The sequence below is a fragment of the Malania oleifera genome, chromosome 2 (genome assembly GCF_029873635.1).
Source record: "Malania oleifera isolate guangnan ecotype guangnan chromosome 2, ASM2987363v1, whole genome shotgun sequence".
Classification (NCBI taxonomy): domain Eukaryota; kingdom Viridiplantae; phylum Streptophyta; class Magnoliopsida; order Santalales; family Ximeniaceae; genus Malania; species Malania oleifera.
The window spans coordinates 131,555,249-131,581,404 of NC_080418.1; the positions used below are offsets into that span (position 1 = coordinate 131,555,249).

General features: G+C 37.0%; 1 pseudogene; it reads left to right on the forward strand.

Annotated features, from left to right (window-relative positions):
- The first annotated feature begins 1,346 nt into the window (after window positions 1-1,346).
- On the forward strand, window positions 1,347-19,838 carry LOC131148374 (probable alkaline/neutral invertase F; annotated as a pseudogene).
- The last annotated feature ends 6,318 nt before the right edge of the window (window positions 19,839-26,156 follow it).

Sequence of the window (26,156 nt, forward strand, 5' to 3'; positions counted from 1 at the left end):
ATTCTATATTTTAATTATCATACATTGAAAAATTTAATGGTCTTTGTGTATAATTAAATAACCATCACTTATGTCTAATTTTATGTGAATAATATATTGCAGGTGGCGAGATTCATTTTGCGCTCCATATATCCCTATGTATACTTTACGATCATATCGATATGATATAAACATGATGCGTAAGGATCACATAAGATAATTATGTTTAACATTTTTATTGTACGATGTTATTAGTTAATATCAAGTATTGTTCTTACATGTGTCATTCTTCTGCAGCTTATATCGATGTTGTACACGTTGGGGATTTGGGCGACATTACTGTGTATTTATGTCTGTGGGGTATGAGTCTGGCTTATTTGCACTCCCTTGATATGCTTCTAGATTTTGGTGTGACACCTATTGGAAAGAGCGTTATGATAGTTTGACTTGAGGTAGCAGATCCCTCATCCACCTCACACAGGGTACAACCCAGATGGTCATCACGTAGAGCTGCACGATGCTGATTAGCATGACCACAATAACACTGATTGGCCCATGTACTTTAGAAGTTTCATGCAGATGTGGGAGTGGAAATTGGACCAACATCGTACACACACTGATAAAGAACCTCGTCCCTAGGCCTACCCCTTTGAGGGACAAGGATGGATACAGTCAATGGTATTGGTCCATCATTATTTGATTTATTAGCAGGTCGCTAGTCTGCATATGATAGTGGTGAGTGAATAAGTTATGCAGTTGCTCTATTTAACATACAATTGTTCTCCCCAACTAATTAATTTTCTTATAACTTCTTCTTACAGGAGCATATTATGGGGATATTTAGCTATTTGATTGTGTTTAGGTGTGTTTGGCCAAATTGAGGACAACGTCTTGCATGAAAATCATGGCGGACAAGGCTCGATGCTTGGTTTATAGGGTTGCCCTTACACAGGGGTCACGAGTGGATAATGATGAAGGAGATGATGATGTTGCAGTCGGTGATAACATTGCAACTACTGAATGAGAGGTCGTGTTGGGCCTTGAAGGTGATGCGGGGCTGCATTGGAGGACATGAGGGAGGACCAATTAAGCTGCAATAGTTCCAATAGGAGGATGATATAGCACGAGAGGAAAAGCAGGTTGTACCACCACATACCTCCCCCTGGCACGCTGAGGCTTCTATTTTGTAGTCGTAGAGGCCACATATCTTGATGTAGATGTTTCAAGATCTATATGGGGCATCCAGTAGTACACTGTACATACCAGAGCCACTACACTCCATTCCCTCATTTCCACCCCCGATCTACCTGTGACATATACCAGCATTCTTAGTTTCATCACCGATCCCATTCGATCTATTCAGTCAAATGCCGGTAGTTGATGCCTTCCTACATGAGGACATCCTGGAGACATCCTATGCCGATGAGAATGCAAATCAGGGTGGGAGACTGCAACATATGAACGATGTGGCCACAGATGTAGTGGATCCGCACGCCTCTGAGCAGCCAACATGTGTGACTATAAAGACAAAGGAGACGCCTACTTTGTGGGACATGATTGAATTTTTTTTTTTTTTTTTGGACATAATTTTTTTTTTTTGTTCTTTTGTTTACAGTAATTATGTACTTTTATTCTAGATTAATAAAAGGCAATCAATTTTTTTATTTCTTCATTGTAACTTCGTTGTGTATACTCTAATAATTAACGTGAACTTATTAATTCATTTAATAGAGCAAACATAGAAAGGAAACATCAAAACATAGCTTTATATTTGAGATACAAACATACAATAACAAAACATTGCAAAAATAACATAAACAATTCATCCACTGAGTTGTAACACTAATCCTCATCAAACATTAACGTGCCATATCTACAAGATGAGTAATTAGAAACAGAAGCAACAACTTCCTCCTTGCTACCACGAGTCATAAAAGTCATAATAGAGTATATCTTCTCGAAATGATTGTTACAAACACACGTACAATTGTTCTCCTCTTGTATCATGTTCAATGCTCATCTCTTCGATAAGTAGTCAACCCATCGAATAGAAAGTATCTTGCATTTAGGGATGACAACATTTAATAATCATAACTGCTCTACCAACTTCCCTACCTCTTGCAAATGATATTATACTCTGCATTCATAGTTGACATAATACATACTGAGTTAGCTTCATGAGGGTTTAATGAATAATAAAAATGGCCCCCTAAGTTGCAATATCTCCTTATCGAAGAAAATTAGTCATTTGGAGTGTATGAACTACCGAACGGTGATGAATACTTGACATGTTGCGACGTGAAGAACTCATATTGTAAATGTAAATGTTGTTAGAAGAAGTACGAATATGACCATAATTTAAATAAACTCCAAAGTAGCTCATATTATGAACTTCACACATAGACCAGAGACAACCTTATCGTGATTAACAACTCAAGCACGAGTATCATTTCACCCATTCCCGATACTTAGTAAGCATGCGTGATATTGCCAGAACAACAAAATCAATTATTGAACTTCACACATAGACCGAACGTGACACCTTTACTATGTGAAGCGGGCATGATATCCCTATTGTGACTAACAACTTAAGCATGAGTATGCTTTGAAAAATGTGTAACAATTCCTTTCGCTCATTCCCAATACTCAATAAACATACATGATATTGACAAAACAATAAAATCAATTATTGAATGTCACACGTAGACTAGACCTGATAACTCTACCACACGAAGAAACACACAACCCAATTGTGACTGACAACTCAAGCACTTGCATGCTTTGAAAAATGTGTAACATTTAATTTCGCTTGTCGCGACATTTCCGAATGCAAACTGGATGAGAGGTGTTTTAAAAGGTGGTTTTAAAATGACATTTCGTGGAAAATATGGTGTGATGAAGTCGACACTAACCTTTTAGTGTGGTTAGAACACTTGATTACTATTTCATTAATGGTAGAATCGGTTTGCGTTACCAGAGCCAGGATCAGGAGTTCGGTTACGTAAGGGGAAGGTATAAGCACCCCCTACACACCTATTCTTACGAACGGTACCTAATTAATCGAAAATTATCCCAAAAATTAAATTTAATAAGTCTTAAAAAATTACTTCCTTTCAAAAATCAAAGAAAATGCACAAAATAAATACAGTATAAGTATTCCCTCATAACCAGGACATACCGTACTCCGAAGAGCTCATGCCTCCCTTTTAAATCATCGGAATGAGAAAATCGACAAAATACGGTACAAAATACACTCTCTGGGTTTTTGAAATTTTTAGGGTTTTTATAAGTATGAAAATAGTATCCCGAGAGGTTTTCGAATTTATTTTAGATAGAAAAGAGTGTCAAAATGATTTTCAAGGCTCAAAATATTTTCCTGATTTTTCTCTATTTTCTAATTTTTATATTTTTCATATTTTCCCCAAACTTTGAAATAACAAAAAAACAATTAAAGCAAAATAATCAAGTCCCAAAATATTTTGAAAATTTTCTCCTGGGTTTTATGAATTTTTTTATGACTTTTGGTATTTTTGTGAATTTTTATGATTTTTCAAAGTACCAAAAGCAATTTTCTAACCTAGAAATGTTTTTTTTTTTTTTTTTGTAGCTTTTTTTTTTAATAATTTTTTATTATTTTTCAAGTGCCAAAAATATTTTTCTAGCCTTAAAATATTTTTTTAGAATTTTTCTATAATTTCTTTGATTTTTTTTTTTCTGATTTTTGTGAATTTTTGAATTATTAAAACAAATAAAATGAACAAAATAAGAAGAAACGGTGGAAACTAGTTCAGGAGAGGAAAAACTGGTCAAACTTTGACCGATCTAGGGGGAACCAATTTAGGGTCTGGTCAAGACCATTCATTGCGTTGCGAGAGGAGTTCGGGGATGAGTCTAGATGGTCTGTGTGGCCTCATCACGATCATTGGCATGAGGGGGATCTAACGGCTATAGGAAGGGCACGCATGCCCCTCCGTGCGTGGAGAACAGGTTTCCATGTGGCTTGGATCAGATGCGTGGCCAAACCGTGGCTGCTGATCTGGAGAAGCAATGGGACGGCTTCTGTGCACACAAGAAAAGATTTCCACTTGTTGGCCAGCGAATGGTGGAGCGGATTTCGAAAATTTTTTTGCCCTGGGGTGATCATGGCCATTGATGAGGAGTGTTGATCCAATAGAGGATGGGAAATGGTTCTGGATCATTGACGTGGTTTAATATAGGGCATAGACAGACACTATAGATCCTACAGTTGCTAGGAAACCGCATCATGCATTGATGACGAGGGGGACAAGGATGCCATGTGTCACACAACGAACCGGGGAAGCAGAGCTCGAGGGAGCAAGCACTCATGATACTTCTAATGCAAGGCTATCCTGACCGTTGAAGGAGATTAGAAATCAGACGATGTTAGTGAGATGCGCTCAGATGGATGACATGGCCAAATCACAGCCGTGCGGGGAGGCCTAGATCATGCGGTTGTCAAAAGGGTGCACAAAAATTGCCTACATGGTCGAATCTGTACCATGTACAAAAAGCATAGTGTGGATGGCTGAGATTCAATCACGTTACTCCTTCATCGAACAGATAGTGGAATGCCACGCATCACGACCCTGTGGCTCCGAGGTAACACATACCTAAACCGTTTTTTTTTTTCCTCATTTTTCCACTCTAGTCAAAAATCCCTCTCTGAACGAAACCTGAAACCCTAACCCCTCTTACTTCTCTCTTTCTTCATCTTTCTCAACTCTTATTCTTCCTTGAGGGTTCTCAGAAACCCTACCTTTTCATTTCTCTGAATCCTAAGAACTTCCGTGCTCCATTCACTCTCTGTTTTCCCTATACCCATTCTAAACTCCTTCATTAGCGAACGATGACCCTAACTCCCCCTTTATCTTCTTTGATTTCCTTGAGCCAAACAGAGACGTTCTCACCACGTAAAATATTGAAGCATTTGGCTTCACTTGCCATAACAAGGGCGAAATGCAGGAAACCCAGAAGCATTCTTAGGATGGTACCATGGCGGCGAGGCTCTTGAGGACTTTGAGGGAGGTGATCAGAATGGATCTCAAAGAGGCCCATTCGAAGTCCACCGAAAAGATATGTCCTTTTTTGTTTTTCTCTTTTTCTTGATCTTTATTTATGTTTGTGTTTTGTTGATATGTGATCTGAAAATTATGATTCGGATTTTGTGAGGACCTGATGATTGTTGCCTAATATTCTGGTGATTTGGTTGTCAATGTTTTAGTAAGGGTTTCTAGTAAGTGGAGTTAGGTTTCGGGATCAGGGGTGATGACGAGTCAACTCGTTATGACCCAGTGAGTGGCATCAAGGTTGACTCATATAAGTTAACTCGGGGTGAGTCATGGGAACTTGGGTGGACCCGAGTGAGCTAGGTCACGCATGTGGCATGGCACGTGTGGGCTTTGGGTCATTTAGGCCTAGGGTTGAAATTTGACATTGGGTCGGTTTCCTTTAAAAATAAGCTGGGTCGGGGTATTTTAAAATTAAGCTAGGCCGAGGCATTTTAAAAGTGAGCTGGGTCGGGTGATTTTAAAAATAAGTATGCGCCTAGTGATTTTACACATAAGTATGGGCCTCAGTTAAATAAAAGGGAGTAGTGTTAGTTGAAAATGGGCTGGAGCTGAAAACTTAAAATGAGCTTTGGGGTGGTTCAGAAACAAAGCCAGGTCGGGTTTATTTTCACATTGGGCTAAAGGTTTATAATGGGCCGCGGGTTTAAGAGTTACAGGAGGGTCTTGGGTTTGGCGAATGGGTTTGGTTTTAGGAAAAATGGACCTGGATTCAGGTCAGGGGTTAGTTCAAATGGTTCGAACCCGAATCCAAGTTTGGGTTTAGGTTTGGGACTTCAAGTACGAGTTCGGGAATGCTCTGTGTTTAGGTTCAAACAAGAACCCAAAACTTGAGATTAGACACCTGTATGCACACTCACATACAAATTCACTATATGGATCAAACAAAAATAGGAATGGAATTCGGAAATCTTACCTTAACCTATTTCCTCCTCCGGTCCTCTGTGTCTGTCTGTGTGTGAATTCCGAGCGTCAGGAATTTCCTAGGGTAATCCTTGAGGGTTGCTCCACTTCCGGTGTGTCTACTTTGGGTGAGCTTCTGAGTTCGGTTCTTTGTTTCAGCAATTCTCTAATGCTCTCGGCTCTCAACCTCTGTAGAGTTCCATTGTAATGCTTTGTCCTTCTTCTACTCTGCTCTTTGCAACTTCGCAGAGCTTCTCTAACCTTTAAGATTTTCTCAATTTTTTGTAGAATCTCCCTTCTCTAATTCTCTTCTTTTCCTTCTCAATTTCTACAAAGTTTTGCTCAGTTTCTCTTTGTGTCCGAGCTACATTGCGAGCCCCCCCATTTACAGGGAGGGGGGTTCAATTGGCGTCAATTTTGCCTTCCTAACAGATTTCCCCTGAGTTGGCAAGGAATAATTATGTAACCAATTTTATTCTACGCATGTGATTGCATTTTCTTTTATGAATTTCATTTGTTGATGTGTTTTCTTTTCTTTTTGTGTGTAGGTGAGCTTGGAGTATGTAGTGATCCTAAAATTTTTTTTTAATTAATTATTATTAAAAAGTTTAAATTTAAATTTAAATTTTAAATTTTTTTAAAAAATATTAATGATATTATATATATATATATGAGCCTGAAGGATCTTGAGATCCTTCAGGAAGAAGAAAGAACAGAGGCGCCCCCTTCATCTCCTCCGTCTTCTCTCTCCCACTCTTCTCAATCTCTTCTCCAATATTCGGCTGATCGGAAATCCGAAAATATCGTTGGGTTTCTATCATCGCCATTGACAATCCTACTTTAGCGGATCTGTCATGAGAGCAGCGTAGGCATATCTCCTGGGGTAAGACCAATTCTCAAACTTACCTTAATTTCTCTTAAACCATGAGCCCAATTAATGAATGGAAATTGTCAGGACATTCATGAGGAGATTCTCTACAATCTAACCGGAGCGGGTTTTCAAATTAAAGCTCTGTGTTACCAATCCTAAAACGGGGGTAAGTTTAATAATTTAGGCTTTATTATGCTATTTAGGGTATTCAGAGCCTAGGAGAATTTTAGGGAAAGTTACTCTAGGGATTGTGATGAGTAATGTAGTGAAATTTGAATTATAGGGTTTTAGGGGTTTTTGAACGCCTGGGGCGTAGGCCGGGGTGTTAGTGGGCTTTTCAAGAATCAAGTAAGGGGATTAAGTTAAGTCAGTAATTTTATGAAATTTGAATCAATTTAATTGTTATGTTTATATAAATATATTTATTTATTTATTCATTTGGGAATTTGAAGGTTATTTTGAAAATCAATCGTTCGAAATGGATTTTACAAACTTAGGATATATGGTGTGGTATTTTGAATAGAAACGAATGGTGGAAAGTTTGGTTGTTTGTATGGTTATGTTTAAATGTTAAAATCGTGCGGCCGGTGATTATTTGGTAGGACTTATTGTTTAACTGGATTTGAGAATGTTTGCGAAATACTGGAACTATTTGTGAAATACTAGCATTGTTGCAAAAATAATTGAATTGCTTGTGAATAATGCAGGAATTTGGTATGACGGCCGAGGGCCAAGTTTTAATTAATGGCTATATGCCGGGTTGTATTTTGGCCGGGGGCTAGGTTTATGGAATAACAATAAATATATGTGAAATGATGTTTTAAATTGTATTTTCTTTTATCTAAATTGCATGATATGATTTAGGAACCCTGGGGACCAGTGTATTGTGAGCACAATACTGTTGCTAGAGATTTGTTATGTGGTCATGTGTGCCCACACCCGTGCTGAGAGGTGTAGGGTGGCCTTGTCCGATTTGCCTACGTGAGGTGACTGCACCCCCCTGGGTGAGGGCAATCGGACCAGCAGTTGGAGCTGCGTATACCCGCGAAGTATGTTAGCGGAGAGTATAGATGACTATTGTTTGGGTGGATCCCCCAGGACATTAGTCCAGCCTTCGGGCTGCACAACCCGTGCCATGGGGGAAGTAAATGACATGTTTGTCACAGGGAGTGTCTTATATGCGTATCTATTAATTTATGTGAATACGAATAATTAATAAGATAATTTCGAGGGCTTGTTGAGGAAGGCGAGTGCCCTAGTAGTAATAATGGTATTAGAGCAGAATGTTTTCATAAATGTGTTTATCTACTTAGTGAACTAGTTATTTTCTGTACACTAAATGCATGTTGGCCACACACTAACATTAACTTAGTATTTCCCTTACTCAGTTGTGCCTCACCCTTACTTTACAATCTGTCGTTTTAGGAAATCTTAGAGATCGAGTCTAGCAGGCTAGAGGAGACGAGCTAGCGGGGTAAATTTTATATAGGTAGTGTATAGATAGAAATTTTATTTTTGTTTAGTTTTATGGTATGTAATTATGTGAAAGTGGATATATTTGTGTATAAGGATAGATAGAACTCTGGTAACGTAATTTAAGAATTTTATATTTTATTTCTGCTACGTATATGTGATTTATATATGATGAATAAGGTATTAGGTACACAAATGTTACTAAAGTAGCACTTCGGGCTCATGTGGCGAGTTGGGGTCATTACGGAGTATCCAAATGGCAGCAGTGGATTGGAGGGCTCAAAATTTTGCATTCCTGTTTTCTTTTTGGTTTTTGTATTTCCTTTGTGTATTTACCCCCATCATTTTTTGTATTGCAACATATATTTGTACACTTCCACTTCCTTTTGTATGTATATTCAGTATATGTGTGTGTCAAGTGCTTGTAGCATCACCCTGTACTCTACAAACCCTAGGCGTATCTCCTTAAAAATAAAAATATGTGACATCATTCGTGTATGTTTGCAATTTTGACCAAGAAAGAAATGTCACGTTGGCCACCTTTGACCCAAAGAATGCCTAGTAATAATATGACCTTAAAACCCGAACAAGTATCCAGTTTCAAAATTAAAACGGGCTTTAGGACTCAAGTATCCTGTTTTCATAATTAAAGACCCAATTCCAAAAATAGTTTAGGATCTAACATTTCAAAGATCTCAATTTAAAAATTCCTAGGCTCACATTAAAGAAATGGAAAAATGGATTTTCAAAAAGAAGACAAAATTTAAAGCTTAATGGACTTGATTAAAAATTCTAAAGACTTTAATTACGGGGACCGGATTTTCAAAAACCTAATAAAAGAAGACTAATTTTGAAATCAACTAAAGTTAAAGAACCTTAGTTTCAAAAGGACTCAATTTTTGGGCTTTTAAGACTTGAGCCATAATACCTAGCCTAAGGGAAGTTGGTTTTGAAATTACAAGGACTCAACCAATAACAGAGAATTATTTTCTAACTAAAAGAAGCTGGTTAAAATCAAAGGGACTCTATCTAACAACCCATTTTAAAACCTGAAAACTCTATTTCGAAAGCTCAAGACTCGAATTAAAAATTTACAAGACTCAATTTCAAACCAATTTTTGACATTTTTGAGGGACTTGACTTCCTGAAATCAAAAGGACTCAATTGGGGACTTAGGGTCTTTAATTTTGAAAAAGGGTTTCGTTTAGGCCTCAAAGCCAGGTCATATTACACTGGTTTTCTTGAGCAGGCCTGATTAAAATTGGGGTGTCTGCATCACTCATTCCCCATACTTAGCGAGCATGCATGATATTGATAGAACAACAAAATCAATTATTGAACTTTACATGTAGACCGGACTTGACAACTCCACCATGCGAAGCATGCATGACATTGACACAACAACAAAATCAATTATTGAACTTTACATGTAGACTGATGCGACAACTTGATGCATACCTCAATAAAGTTTTCTCTATAGAGAGTTTTCAATTTTCCTCTACTTGTTCTTCAAAGAACTTGTGAACTTATCAAGGGTTCTTCCTTGTGGCACTCAAATTTTATACCTTCAGTTCGTGATTCGATTATAATCATTGGGTCGAGGTTTGTTATTTTATACCTTAGGTTTGCGTTTCATTTATAAACGTTGGGTCGGAGTTTTCTATCAAAATTAGAATTTTAGCTTTCTTAGGCAAGTATTCCAATATTGTTTGTTGAGTCAACGCGTGTCGATTGAGGTTCGCATCACAAATTTACCGTCCAAAGTAGATATGACAACCTTGTCATTACTAAAAACTGAACTATGGGCATGCTTAATATTGACTTTACATAAAGATTGAATGTGAACTTATAAATTATGTTTCTCTCTCATTGCATAACGAAGTATACAACAAAATTATACCTTCGAGCCAATAACTGCACGATATTGGGTTACTAATAACGATAAGAACTTGGATAAGGATCATGAATGTGGGTATAGTCATTGGTGGTTGGTTTTGTGAAGACAATGGGTTGATGGAATTGCCTTGCAAGGTTCGTTAGTGCAATATTTTTGAATGTTGATGGCACTAGTACGTAAACCTCATGCACAACATATGCAACAGGGGCAGTTCTTTAGAGATATTAAGAAAATCCACAATGCAGTTCATGTAAGGACCCAAATCTGGAAAAATAAATAAAGAAAAAAGGAGAGAAATTAAAAAGGATAGAACAATATAGTTCGTCAACGAAACCTCTTTTGTGGCTCGGCGACGAGACACAAGGCCTCGTCGACGAGAAGATGCTGAGGGATTTTCAGAGATTCTGAAATCTCAGGCTTGTCAACGAGGTAACTTTCTCGGCCACGAGCGACCTTCTTCGGCTCATCGACGAGAACTCCAACTCGTCGACGAGTCTGGCCGGGTCAACCTAGTTATAAATAAAATATTCATTACTTCCAAGCTAATTTACCTCCATTCTATCTCTGTCTCTCTAGAACTCGAACCAACTCTCTCTCTGTCTTTAAGATTTCGTGCCATTTGTTGTCGGAATCAACAATTCGACGTCGCTACGCGGATTAGGAGGAGAATCTCTACAGTTATAGCAGATTAGATTTTCGATTTGGGGATTTTCGAGTTTTTTCCAAAAATCGAGGTAAGGATTTGATTTTGTTTTTGGTTCAGTAGTTATGTAGTAGTTAAGACTATAGTGAAGTATTATTCTTCGATTTTTAGGTTTTGGGAATCTTGAGTCGTTGTTTTGGATCGATTCGTCCATGTTTCTGTTTTCGGGATTAAGGTAAGGTAAGGGGATTTGTTTACATCAATAATTTTTTTTAGAAAACTAAACCACTAGAAAGTTAGCTTATGTATTTATGCACGTGTTGACTACTTATTTGCAAAATTTTACCGGGTATAAATGTTGTTTCTTACAATTTTATAGTTTTAAGATTTTTGGTAAAATTGGGGTTTTGGCATATGAACTCCAAACTTTCCAAAATTACTTTATTTGTTTTAAAACTATAGTAAGAACTGCTTAATACCCATGTTTGCAGTCCAAATGATATTTTTTTTTAAGTTATATATTGTTTATAGAGGTTTTTGACGAAACGAGCATGCCATATGATATGAAGTGGAACATACTGAACTGTTATACTTGTAAATGAACTGTCAAAACTGAAGTTCCATTTGGTCCATTCTGAAAATGTGCAAAACAGGTGCCAGTTAATCACCGAGCTTTATATGTAAAAAAGGTTGAATCGAGAGTGTTTGTGCCGGTTAACACCACTTTCTTAAAGAAAGAAAAAATGCATGAAATATTGCATGATTACGATTGTGAAATTACTAGAATTGCACAGGTTGTTATATTTTCATTGTAAATTATATATATGATTAATTGGGACCACAACTTGTTACTAAAGGAGTTGAAAGACACTCCAGGTTATCTGAGGCTTTAAATAGCCTGAGGCGCGATTTTATTGCTAATTGATGTACAGTGCAACCACATATGTGAATCGGTGTGGGTATCGAAATAGTCGGCTTGCAGGAGTGTATGGGGCCACTGGTGAAATAATGAACCAGGTGGGGCAGTCAGACTATATCTGTGATGCTTGATAGTGCCTGCACAAACAGGACCCTATTAGAGTTTATCAGTGCACAACCTGTGCCACGGGGTAATTAGGCATATTTACGGAAGTTCTAAAGCTGGTAATTGTCCTAAATTTTCATATACATGATTTAAAAAACTGAAATGGGTAAAGTCACAGGTTTGAGTACCATGTGGAGGGATCATATAGTGCATGGGCCTGTACCCTACCCTAACCTCGGGAACTCTTGCTTGTAATGATGCTGAATTATGTTTATATATTTGCTATAGTACAATATTGTGAATATGATATTGTGCAACTGTTTCTGAATTGGAATAAATTCATGTATTCACATGCTGATGTAATATCTTTTACCTTACTGAGAAGTGTCTCACCCCAATCTTACAACCTTTGTTTCAGGTCCTATAGGACGTCAGTCCTAGTCTTCCAGAAGGACTTGGGCATGTAGAGTCTTGTTAGTAGGCGTAAGTTTTTGTATCCATACTGGGTAGTTAAACTGGTTGAATGTAAGGGGGTACAATACAATTTATGTTTTAAGTATGGATTTTGTGTACTGAAGGATACAAATAAACTCTGGTATATATTTAATAGAATCCTGTAAGAATGTTTATGTTTTCCGCTGTGCATGAATACAGATCTGTATGAGATACACTCATTTGTCCTTGTTTAGGGCGGGTTGTTTATGTATGATTATCAGATACAGGTAGAACATATGTGTAGTAGCACTCTGGGGTTTGTACAAAGGACTGGGGCATTATAGTTCAACATTTTTGTTGCTATAATAATAAAATGTTGTTACATTGAGCACGACACTTTCTTTATAAGCTCACTACAAAGTACATGCTTGACAACAATTGAGATATAAGTGACCATCTAGAGGTATAGAGTACACTCAAGCATTTGGCATACCTATCAGACTCATATATGTCTAATGAATTCGACAAAGAGGATGACAACAAATGAAATATTAAAAATTTCATTTATTTATAGTGATTCATCCACAACTCTCTTGTACTCTCTTTCCTTTCTTTCTCTCTTTATGTAGTGCATGTACATTAAAGCAATTCAATTCAGGGTGTTTGTACGTACGTGTGTAATTTGTTTTATTAATTGATGACTTTTTTTTTCTTGTACCAGCTAGCTATGAAGCATATATTGAAGGCAACATATTTCTAAATGAATGGTGAGACGACTTTTAATATAAACAGAAAAATGAGAACACAATAAGTTAAAAATAGATTCCCAAATATGGGCAAGGAGAGAGCATCCATTACAATAACATCTTCTAACTATGATGCGTGATTTGATGCATCTTCCCTATCTTAGGAATAAAAGATTGATCTTTTTCATAGGGAAACTAATGAAAAAAAATAAAGAAGAATGAAACTTTCTACATTATCCAAGCTCAATAAAATGAAGCTTGTTGTAGTCATTGCCTCACTATTGTTGACATAACAAAGCTTGTCGTATTGATGGATGAAGGCTAAATCCTACCGCCATAGTTGTAAAGGAGCTTGATGGTACCGCTATCTTTCCTCAAGTCTTTAATTGCAACCATTCTGCTTCACTCGTGTGCCTGTGTGTGTCTGTGAAAGTGTGTGTGCATGTGTGTGTGTGTGTGTGTGTGTGTGTGTGTGTGTGTGAGAGAGAGAGAGAGAGAGAGAGAGAGAGAGAGAGAGAGAGAAAGAGAGAGAGAGAGATTTTAGGTTGAAGTCTTAAATGGATAAGAAAAGCAAGTGGGTGGTAGGATGGGGAAGATGAGCAAGGAATCCTTGTTCATTTTTTACTTGGCCTAGGCTAGTAAATGAGGGAGGAACTGGTAAGCCCTATGTTACACAAAAGGGCTAACCCTCCCCCACCCATCCTCTTGGCCAATCTAATCCTATTATCATGTTGCATCAAACATGAAAAGTAAGGTGTATGGCCACAAGGGGGGGGGGGGGTGAATTGGGATTTTAAAATTTCTTTGATTGATTCTTTCTTAGCTTAATTTAAGTTCAGCCACCACACAAGGAAAGTTATTTTTCAATTACAAGTTTAGCGGAAAGTTAACTTAATTAAAACTTTTATGAATGAATATATCAAGTTGAAAATTCCTTTCAATAATTTAATACAATCCAACCAACACAATCACAACACAAACCACAATAAGCAATAATCCTAACAATACTTTCGAAGTTTCAACACTTTAGTAACTCAAGGTAGAGTTTATGTATGTTGTTGATAAAGAGCCCTGTATTAGTGAACCTATTTTCTCAATATGAAGTATAATTCAAACTTCCAACACTCTTCCAAAAACTTAGATTTTAATTAAACTTTCAATTAATGAGTTTTGAGTGTTAACCAATCAACATACTCCCTTATGGTCTCCGTAATTAGTATTGAATAACCAATGTACTCCCTTTTTGGTTTCCACAATCCCAAAGCCAAATTAATTTTCAATTTATTTATAATCCAATCCACTTAGTATAACTAAAAAATTAAAATCCAACCATGCAGTTAATATGAACTGAAATTTAAATGAGAGTAGGGAAGAGAGTGAGACAAGAGTTTTTACGAGGTTCGGCTATTTCTGCCTACGTCCTCGCCTTAGGCAACACCACCTAAGGATTCCACTATAACCACTCCTTTACGGGCAATAGCAACCTTACAATCTCTCCTTCAATAGGCTAGAGTACGCCTCTCCAAACGATACCCCATGCTTGGTCTAACAACGATTCAAGAACCATAATCGTATACAAAACAAGAATAAGTTTTGGTGTACAAAGACACCCTCTTCAAGAGCAGATTAGTACAATAATTCAGCACTAAAATATACTTCAATTCAAAATAATAATTTAAAGAGTTTGAAGCCTTTAGAAGTATATCACCGTGAGCTTTCTTTCTTGATTGAAAGAATTTAGAGTATGCTCAGAATTTTGTGAGAGATTCCCAGCAAACCTCAGTAAAGAAATTCAGAATTTGATTGCACAAGAGAGCTTTGAGAGTTTTGAGAACAAGAGAGCTTGAATGCTGTATTTGCTTTGTGTTTTTGAATCTTTAGCCTTGTGGAGGTATTTATAGATGTTTATTTAAGAATATTTCGTGTTCCTCAAGTGTCTTAGAGTGTTTTCCAAGTTTACATAACGTTTAGAATTCAAAAAGTCAAATTTGGAAAGTTCTCATTATGTTTAAAATTTAAAATTTCGAAGAGTCAGTCGACTGAGAAAGTAGGAGTCAATCACCTGAAAACATTAAAACATAGAGATTTTCAAATATAGAAGGAGTTAGTCGATTGGGAAATCACGAGTCAGTCGCCTGGGTCCTCTCGGGTTATACAATACACCCGTAGCACACTCATATCATGTTAGGGTACATCTATATTTTTATTCATGGTAGAGAAGTACTACTATCTTTTCTTGTGATTAGATGTGATTCAATTATGGAATTCTTTCTCAAAATAAAAATGTTTTTAACAAATATCTTTCAAAATATTAGAAAAATGTAGCCTATGAAATCAAAATTTAAGAATTTGATTCATAAGATTCATTATAAGATAGAGTTTTTAGAAACTTAAGAGTGGCAATTCCCACTCCTCTCTCTCTCTCTCTCTCTCTCTCTCTCTCTCTCTTAAACTTTCCTTTTTGAAAATTAGATTGTCCTTTCAAAAACTTATAGTTAATTCAATCATACAAAGTATTTTTTCCCATAAAATCTTATTAGACAAATGAAATGTAGGAAAAAAAATTAGATGTCCTTTCAAAAACTTATAGTTAAATTAATCTTAAAAAATATTTTTTTCCATTAAAATCTTATTTAACGAATGAAATGTAGAAAAATAGAGTATTCAAGATAGACAGAGAGTAATGAAGAAAGTATGGATGGATTTGAAACTTTAAATTCACTTGATAAAATAACTTGAATACATAAATACTCGTAAGTTTTACATAAAGCCTTATACATGTACCAATGTTAATTACAATTAACAAATTTAATGTGCCTATTTACCTAGATACACTAATTCATTTAGATATACCATACAATTCAAAAAAGATTTTCCAATTGTTTTTATCAAACACAATAAGCAAAAAGTTTAATTGAATTTTCAACACCCTCCTTAAGTTTGATTTTTATATTCATCCCGAGAAGACTCATGGAGTTTGGGATTTGAATTTTGATTTGTGTGGACTTAGAAAAAAAAAAAAACTCTATAATTTATGCAAATTAAAGTCCAAAATCTAAATTCCACACTAGTAAGAATTAAAAATCTAGAAAAGTAAGGGAAGGATATTTTTCAACTTTTATATATAAATTAAAAAATTAAAAGTAAGGTGCATATGGGTGACTCGCATGGTATGCTCTGTTTATCTACTACAAAAATATACATAATTGACCCATGTGAGAATAATCAAGTTCATGCGAGAGAGAGAGAGATGGCAATGTAGCATAGAAGAAAGGAGCCCTGGCTCATAGTTTCCACCTTAAAAAGTTCCTGTAAGCTTGCAGGGATCTGAATGTTCGATTTTTATGGACGCTCCTTTGATTGCTTACCAGTCTATTCTGCGCCTGTCTGTTATTCCATATCCCAGCTCGTCTTTGCATCCCAAGAAGAAGAAGAAGAAGAAGAAGAAGAAGAAGCTGGAATTAGAGACCACTTAGCCCTTTGTTTGTCTTGGCTCACTCTCCCTGCCTTATATGGAAACCCTTTAAGCTGGAATTAGAGACCCACTTCGACCTTTGTTCGTCTGCTCACTCTCATGCTTTACATGGTATCCCTTTACAGAGTTTTACCCCCATTTCTGTAACAATCATTCCTTGCTCATTTCAGTTCTTTATTCTCTAAATTCGTCCACTTAATAGTCAATATATGCCTGTATTATTAATTTTTAATTTTTGCCACATGCATATAATCTTTTCAATAGAGTGCTTTTTTTTATAAAAAAAAAAAAAAAAAGGAGAATCGTATTGATATTAGATCCTAAAATTAAGAAAAGTGCACCCAAAGCTCTGCAAACTGTACTTTTGAAAATCAGCTGCAGAATTTAGATTTTAGTGGATATTGTCAATATCCGAAGATCTGCATTCTCATAGTTTACAGATTTCACTTGTTTTGAAAATGATTCATGTAACGGGCCCCACCAGGCTTGGTTTGTTGTTGTGTTGTATCGTGGTCTAATTGTTTTGAAGAGTGATTTGAGTATTTGAATTACAGAAATGAGATTTACCTCTTGTTAGGGTAGAGAGAAGGTTTAATGGTCAAAATGGTGGTTCTAAAGCAAGTGGAGTGAACAATTCAGACAACCTTTAATATATGCGGCTTTGTTAGAAATGGAAAGGGTTAAGAGCGTCATCTTCGATAAAGATGTAGATTCATCCAAGTCAAGACAGGAGGCATGCTGGATCCGAGAGTCATGAGGAAGAAACATCTTATGGCCCTGCTCGAACTCAGTCTCTTGATTGTACAAAATTAGTGGATGCACTTGACATCTATTGGACGCCAACCCAAAAGTCTGAACAAGGCAGTCCACATTTCGGGCAGGCTCATTTAGATAGGAATTAGATGGTTAGTGATGCTTGAGATTATTTGAGAAAATCCATTGTTTATTTCAAGGGACATATGGTTGGCACCATTGTCGCCCTTGACCAGGCATCGGACGCACTGAACTATGATCAGGTATAGATTGAAATGCTTTATAATTCTTTGGTATTTTCTCTTACTTATTTATGATTTTTGTCTTCCTTTAAACACATTACATAATTAGTTGTTAGCGTGTTTTCACAAAAAGAAAATAATCAGCTCAACCACGTCTTTCAGAATTGGATCAGTAGATTTTTCTTTTCTTGGGAACCAACCAGCAGAAAATTTAAAGTTTCCTAGGAACTTTGCTAACTTATGTTATCTGCATTTTTCTCAGGAATCAATTGGTGGTCAAACTGAAAATATATGTGTGTATAAATTGTCATTATCTATGATTGGGGTTGTGGTCTTAAATTCTTATACACTCATCAAAGTCTGACCATTCTTTTTCTGCTACCGAATCTAAATTTTGAACATAACTAGGATGCCTCATTTTCATTTCATTTGATTTTTTTTTTTAATTTTTACAATTGTTGTAAAGATGATGACAATGTTTATGTATGGGTCTTTGTCAGAGATTTTGTACCCAGTGCCATGACATACCTGATGAACAATGAGCCAGATATTGTGAAGCATTTTTTGTTAAGGACTCTTCATCTACAGTCAACAGTGAAGCGCATAGATTCTTTTACACTGGGACAAGGTGTCATGCCTGCACGCTTCAAGGTTCTACACAATCCCTAGAGGAGCTCTGACACATTGATTGCAGATTTTGGAGAAGCAGCTAGTGGAAGGGTGGCTCCAGTTGATTCTGGGTTTTGGTGGATCATCCTCTTACTTACACTAAGGCCACTGGAGATTATTCACTATCTCGGATGCCTGATTTCCATAGAGGAATGAAACTGATACTTTCCCTCTGTCTAGCTGAGGGATTCAACACATTTCCAACACTTCTTTGTACTGATGGTTGACCGAAGAATGGTAATGATATGATGATGACTAATTAGTTTTGCTGCTTTATGCTCCTAAAATATGACCCTTTCTGTATCTGTTGAACGTTATTTGCTAGAGAAGATAGTTCTGGTGTCCCAGTATTCTCATATAGTTGAGCTGAGAATATGAAATAACTTGGTAAAGATTTCCTGTAGACAGACTTCAGAACCATTTGTATTTTAACGATGCAACCAGCTGCCGCAAGTGTTTTTTCAAGGAAATTATTCCGGAAAATCAAACAGCCTTTGTGCAGAAGCAATCCTATGAATCTCTGATTGTGATTCTTGAATGTAGTTGACTAGCTGCACAAGGGCATACTCAAGGAGTCTTAACAAGTTGAAAATGAAAAGTTTTGACCAGTTGGACAGCTCATATTGTGCATTGTTTTCTGAAATCCTAGCATTGTTAATTCCTAACTTTCTTATATGTTTGCCTTATTGAACCTAAATTCCAGGAGGCCATATATGTGGCTTTTTTTTTTTGTGCGAGGGATGAGGAGAAGGGGGAGGGAGGGGGTGTGGAAATGTGTATCACTTGTGTGACTGCTATTTGATTTCACATATGCATACTTGAATATACACACACATAAATGTATCTATGTTCCACGAAGACAGTGGTACTGTTTTGAAAATACTTCATGTGCATTAGTTAAATTATTTGTTTTGATCTAAATAGATGAGTCATTATAGATAAATTTCCACTATCTAATGGTGTTTTTTTATTGCTCTACAGTGTATAAGGTTACCGAATTGAAATTCAAGCATTGTTTTACATGGCATTAAGCACTTCAACTACTTCGGGATGAAGGAGATGGAAAGGAATTAATAATGATGATTGAAAAACGATTATCGGCTTTGACCTACCATATGCGCATTTATTTCTGGCTAGACTTTCAGCAGCTAAATAACATCTACCTGTTTAAGACAGAGGAATGTTCTCATACTGCTCTCAACAAGTTTAATGTCATACCTGAATCAATTCCAGATTGGGTTTGATTTCATGCCAACGAGGGGTGGATACTTCATAGGCAATGTTAGTTCAGCCAGAACCTACTTCAGGTGGTTTGCTTTGGGTAACTGCATTGCAATTTTATCATCTCTTGCAACTTACCACCAGTCCATGGCTATAATGGATTTCCTTGAAGAGAGGTGGGACGACCTTGTGGGTCAAATGCCTTCGAAGATGTCATATCCTGCATTGGATTCTCATGAGTGGAGGATAGTTACTGGTTGCCACCCTAAAAATACATATGGAACTACCATAATGGTGGTTCTTGGCCAGGTTAGAGCGTTACCCAGTTTTGAATGTTCACAATGGTGCTATCATTCTTCTTTTCTGTGTGGGCTATTTGAAATGCTAAAAAGTTATTCTTGCAGGTGATCTTGCAATCAATATTTTGCATTTACAGAATTGGTTATAAAATATGAATTTTATGAATATTTTTTTTTCCTCTTGAGTTGGTCAAGGTTCTTAATGATTAAGAAAAATTTGACCTGTTCTCATATTTGAAAGTGACTAACTAAAAAATTTGGACATCTTCAATGTTCGAACATCAGAGAAAGCATTTTTAACCCATAAAAATGAGTCCCATATTGTTTCATTGTAGATTGTTATTGGGTTATGTCAAACATCAAGCAATGTGGGTTAACTTCACTGAATTTTTATCATATTTTGTGATGCAAGTCTTGTTCAGTTTTGTTTGTAGATTCCATGTGGCACTTATAATTTATTGTCAAGCAGGAGTAAACCTGTGATAATCCACTTCACAGTGTTCACACCATGCAGCAAGACAACTGGCGTAGCTGTAGCATATTTCATTCTCTAGCGGTCTGTTTGGATCAATGATTTTGTTTAGAAAAAGGAAAGGAAAATAAGAAGGAAAGTCATTTTTATTTTCTCTCTATATTAAATATTGTTAAAAATGAAGGGGAGCTTAGGCGCAACGGTGACGTTGTCGCCGTGTGACCTGGAGGTCACAGGTTTGAGGTGTGGAAACAACCTCTTGCAAAAATGCAAGGTAAGGTTGCGTACTATAAACCCATTGTGGTCCGCCCCTTCCCTGGACTCCACATACGTGGGAGCTTTGTGCACTGGGCTGCCCTTTTTTTATTATTAAATATTAATAAAAATGAAAAATTATTTTAATATAATTAATATTTTTTTTTAAAAAAATCAATTGTTAATGATGTGTAAAATCAAATTTTTGTTCACTAATTTTTTTCTTAATTTTCTTTTCTTGATAACCAAACATGAAAAGTGGATTTTTTGAATTTTCCTTTCCTTTTCCTAGTGTTTTCCTTGTTTCAAATGGAGCCTAAGAAATGTGTTAGGAAAAAAATGTATGCTCGTTCTTTCTTTTGGAATCTGGAATCAATTATAAACTCTGTTGATTTTGAGTTATTGATACCAAATCTTAAAAAAATAAAAATAAATAAAAGAAAAGTTTAGTTCTATCATTGAGCTCAATTACAAATTTCAAGGAAAAATATAAATGGATTATTTTATGCCTCAGCTTGATGAAGGGTTTCTTTTGCACACAAGTTCTTGAGTATTCTCACATGTAAACTTCCATGCTCAAGCAAGAGATGCCTTACAGGTGTAGTGAATTGTCGCATTTAGTCATGCATATTGCCACATTTAGTTATTCTAGGAGGAATGTGGAGAAAATATTAAATGTGACAGTCAAGAAATTTCAAGACTTTGGATTGTTTATGCTAGCTGAAGTAGAAAGGGAAGAAAATGTGATACATAGAGCTAAAGCAGGTTGGGAAATGAAAAAGTGCTATGGTTGTGTTGTAGTAGAATACCTCTAAAAGTAAAAGAAAAGGTATATGCAAGACCAGCTATGCTATATTGGTTAAAATGTTAGGTAACTAAGAAGCAGCATATCAAAAAAGTAAAGGTTACATAAAATGAGATTGTTAAGAATTATAATTGATGAGAGGTGCAACTCTAAAAGATATAATAGGGAATGAGCAGGCCCATGGTATGTAGGCATGGCATTTGTAATGGTGGAGATGGTTTGGACATTTACAATATACTGAATGTAGATCAAATATCCTTCGAAAGAAGAGTGATTAAGTTGATTAAGGGTGAGTAATGATTTGATATCACACCAACTTGTATGGATGTTGTCCTAAATCATGCAGAATGATATCACACCAACTTTTATGGATGTTGTCCTATGGTGGAAAAGGATGTTCAAATAGTAGTTGAGAAAAGCTGCAGAAACACTGAGAGAAAGCAAAGGAGAAATAGAAAGAGGAGAAAAGAAGGAGGAGGGAGGAGAAACAAAATGAGAAAGGAGAGGAGGGAGAGGATTGCAGGAGAGAGAGGGAAACAAGTCTATTCAAATATGATAACTGTCTCGCACACTATGACTACCAAAAATATTTATAATAACCTACAAGTGACTAAAACACATAATTTCAAATTAACCCTAGCATAACAAGGAAGGAAAGGAGGAAGAGGATTGCAGGGGAGACGTGGGGGTGGGGGGGAAGGAAACAATTCTGCATTCAAATCTGATAATTATCTCATACACTTCAACTACCAAAGTATTCATATAAAATAACCTGCAAGTCACTAAAACACATAATTTCAAACTAACTGCAACATAACAGGAAATAACACAACAAAAACAAAATATTTAATTCATGCTCCTTTCCCTAAATCTATGCTGAAAATAAGTATGCTGAACAGGCACTCTAAATCATGAATGTGGTCCTCCACCATACTCTCTTGATTGAAAGAAAAAACCTGGCTCCGGAGAATGTGATTGTAGGTACAACTCTGAAAGCTCAAGTGCACTTTGATGGATAACATCCTCAATAACTCATGTAGGCTGTTGCATCTAAAGCAGGGCAAACTCCCCACTGAACCAAATACCACCAAAGATCACCCTGAGGAGAAGTCATGAATTCATCATCGAATGGACTCCGAAGGATGGCTAACCAGCCTAACCCTACATGAGTACTAGATGACAAGGGAGGAGGCTTAGAAATTCGTAAGTGTCAAATCCTCTACTCTGAAAATTGGACTAGTAGTCATATGATTGAGCAAAACAAGTAATTGAGTATTAGGTCCCAGTTTCTTAAGGATGGAAACAGGGCTGATGGCGTGGGCATGAAGCTTCCTATAGGAATTTCTGTGGTAGCATTCAAGGTCTAATGTGAACCATGAGACTATCACCAATAATAAATTTGTAGCATTTTTATAATCCAAATTACTCGTGGTAAGTTTTTGCCTAACCTCCATGTAGATCATGGATGTGAGAAAAGAAAGGTTGGGCCCTGAAATACAGGCATTTGGTGGCGAAGGAAATGGACCTATTCATAGAATTATATAAGCGAATTCAACATGGGGTAGCATTAAATCCGAATTGCACCGTTTTTCTTCCACTGCACATCTAAGTAGCTGAATCGGACTACGATTGACCACTTTGGTCTTACCATCAACTTGGGGATGGCAAGCAAAAGAAAACATAAGTGAGTCCAACACATTTCCAAAGGGCCTTCTATAAAAGTAACTTGCAAACTTGATATTCTTACCAGACACTAAAGAAGTTGGCAAACCATGCAATTTGACCACCTCCTTAGTGAACAACTTAGCCACATGGGGAGCATAAGAGGCCTTATTTAGATGGAATGAATGTGCTATTTTGGAGAACCTATCAACTACTACAATTGTTGATCATGCCCTTGGCTTTTTTTAGGGAGTCCAAGAACAATGTTTCATAGCAGTAATGTTATTAGGATTTGGTTTTGGGAGGATGTTTGGGTGGGATAGGTTTTTTTGGAGCTATTGGTGCCTCAATCTTTTTTCAAAGTGGGAAAAATAATAGTCTGTTTCCACTTCTCACTATCCATGGTAGTAGACAAGACATGTCTCACCATGCTAACATGGTTATCACTTATCATCCTCCTCAAAATCATTTACTAACTCTCACCTATTGAGTATTTAACAACATCTACAACCTGATCCTCACAATCAAGCATGTCATTCATGCTCCAAGGCTAGGACTGTTGGGGACACTAAGTGCTATGCAACCTCTAATGTGATAGAAATGGCACTTCAAAAAGGAGCTACTAGCTTGAGAAATGCTAGACCTATCAGAATGAGTGACAAAATGGGACTCTACCTGGCTAGAAATACTCTCTTTAGGTGTAGACTAGGGCCCAACTCTAGCCTGAGGAATTGAGGAAAGGATTTGTACTTAAGAGACGCACTGTCTTGAGTTGATGTCCTATGAGGGATCTTGAGATACTTCTCTTTGGCAATGGCTTTTTGGTAGGGTACCTCTTGATTTAAAGAAATAGAACTAGATATATCTCCTAATCACCATTAATGTACCTAATGATTGTGTGGTGTGTGACCTCAACAATTCCACTCCTAAGAAACAGCTCCTCAAATCATTCCACAATCCATATAACTCACTCAGGTGGTGGTTTTTCTATGGTTCCAATGCTTACTAAACTACTCTTTCTTTTGGGAAGGAGGGAGGTACTTCTCTTTCAGACTTTGTCTTTGATCTTGGTGGAGGTGTCTGGAAAATGTTCGACTAATCTGGTGTTCAAAAGTGAGGGGCAATGAATGTGGGCTGGAAGAGCAGGATGGTGAATAGTGGCACAATCCATTTGTGAGTGCCTCATATGCCTTTGTAATTGTGAGATTTCTCTGATTTGAAGCAATGGTGGCAGCAATGTAGATATTGGTGTTGTAATATGTGACTCATATCGAGTGGAACACATGTACAAAGAAAGTATGCTGAGGAAAAACAAGAAAACTGGTCTGAAGAAAATTGTCAACGGTTTGCATAGTAAGTCGACGGTTACATCGACGGTTTCAGACAGAAGCCAAATCAGGAAGAAAATCGTTGACGGTTTTGCATAATCCATCGACAGTTGCATTGACAGCTTCAGGCAGAAGAGAAAACTGTCGACGGTTTGATGTAACCGTTGACGGTTTTGTTCGGCGCTAATTTTTGAATTTTGAATTTGGAAGATCAATAGCTTGGGGATACGGAGGCAAATCCTCTGGGGATTGATACAGGTGTATTTAGGGAACTTTCTAATCCTTTTGTATGTGTAGGGTTAGCATAAATACAATGTTGTAACCCTAGTTTTGACAAATAGTGAAATTTAGCCGCAGCTTGCTCTCGTGGACATAGGCATTCTGCCGAACCACGTTAATTCTTGTGTAGTGTGTTTATTGCTTTCCTTATTATTTGTGTGATTGTGTTTTCCGTATTATTCATGGTTTGTTACAGCATTGCACGATCGGTTCTGCACGCATTTAATTTGCACAACAAATTGGTATCAGAGCCATTGGTTACAATGGTTAGGATTTCTTCTGCAAAGTTTGACATTGTCAAGTTCGACGGATCAGGAAATTTTGGACTATGGCAGAGTAGGGTTAAGGATTTGTTAGTGTAGCAAGGTATGGTGAAGGCGTTATACGGAAGACATTCGGAAGGCATGGATGACATGAGTTGGAAGGAACTGGAAGCAAAGATTGTGGCGACTATCAAACTTTGTCTGGCTGATGACGTGATGTATCACGTCATGGATGAGGAATTGCCGGCGGCAGTTTGGCTGAAATTGGAAAATCGGTTTATGTCCAAGTCATTGACGAACAAGCTTTATCTTAAGCAGAAATTGTATGGGATTAAGATGTCAGAGGATTCGAATTTGAACTAGCATATCAACTTGTTTAATTAGATCATCAGTGATTTGAAGCGAGTTGATGTGAAATTCGAAGACGAAGACAAGGCATTGATGCTGTGGAATTCCCTACCTGCGTCTCCTACGTATGAAAATTTGGTTACAATGCCGATGTGGGGAAAGGAAACTCTTGAATTAGAGGAGATCTCAAGTGCTCTTTTAGGTTTTCATTAGAGGAACAAAGCCAATGATGAGAATCTACAAGGTGAAGGGCTTGTGGTGAAGGGTAACCAGGAACGTGGGAGAAGCAAGTTCCAGAGTAGACCAAGTAACAATAAATTTCAGTCCAATTCTAGGAAGAGGAAGGACATATGGTGTTTTAAGTGTGGGAAAAAGGGGGCACATAAAACTAGATTGTCTAGAGAGGAAGAAGGGGAATGCATAAAATAAAGTGGGTTCATCAAAATTTGCAAATGTAGTGGAAGAAGAAGGCTCAAAGAGCAGTGATGGGGATATTCTTTTTGTTTCATCCGGTTTAGATCAACTCACAAATTCTTGGATTTTGGATTCGGCATGCTCCTATCACATGACACCCAATAAAGATTGGTTCACCACTTACAAGTTGGTAAATTTTGGCTCTGTTCTGATGGGTAACGATGCATCATGCGAAATTGTCGGAATAGGGAACATCAGAATTAAAATGTTTGATGGTGTTGTTAGAACGTTGTGTAATGTTAGGCATATACCGGAGTTAAGGAAGAATCTGATTTCATTGGGCGCTTTAGAGTAATGGGTTTAATTACAAGTCTGTGAGTGGGGTAATGAAGGTGAGTAAAGGTGTATTAACCGTGATGAAGGGGCAGAAATTATCAGGAAATATCTATACACTGCTAGGTACCACAGTTGTAGGTGGAGCTACAGCTGCAAAGTCTGAGTCAGATAATACTGTCTTGTGGCATATGCGGTTAGGGCAGATGGGTGAGCATGGGATGATGGAGTTTCATAAGAGAAATCTTTTGAAAGGTGTCAAAACATGCAAGCTGAGTTT